Here is a 311-nt window from a genome sequence, read left to right on the forward strand (position 1 = left end):
GCAGGTCTTTGGCCTGGCCCACTATAGAACACTTGGGCCTCTCTGGCTTAAAACAAGGAGTTCCCACAGCACTCAGTTGAACTCTCACTGGATTCAGGGAAACAAAGCCTCAATGGGTGATAAAGCAAGTACCTTCATTTTGCTTTACTCTGTGCGTGTTGTGTGTGTGTGTGTGTGCATACACATGCACAAATGTACGTATATATATATAATGTTATGTATTTTGGTATTCTGTTAGCATCTAGTATCACTCTGTGTGTGGTACTTACCACATTTGTGATTAAATAATGATGTAATTAGTTATTTAATAA

At 38.9% G+C, this 311-nt stretch overlaps 1 protein-coding gene across 2 annotated transcripts in view; it reads right to left on the reverse strand.

Annotated features, from left to right (window-relative positions):
• The window catches only part of SUSD1 (sushi domain containing 1), a 117,065-nt gene that overhangs the window by 64,378 nt on the left and 52,376 nt on the right, over positions 1-311 (reverse strand). The window lies entirely within an intron of this gene.

The sequence above is a fragment of the Propithecus coquereli genome, unplaced genomic scaffold, assembly GCF_000956105.1.
Source record: "Propithecus coquereli isolate 6110/MARCELLA unplaced genomic scaffold, Pcoq_1.0 Scaffold163, whole genome shotgun sequence".
NCBI lineage: Eukaryota > Metazoa > Chordata > Mammalia > Primates > Indriidae > Propithecus > Propithecus coquereli.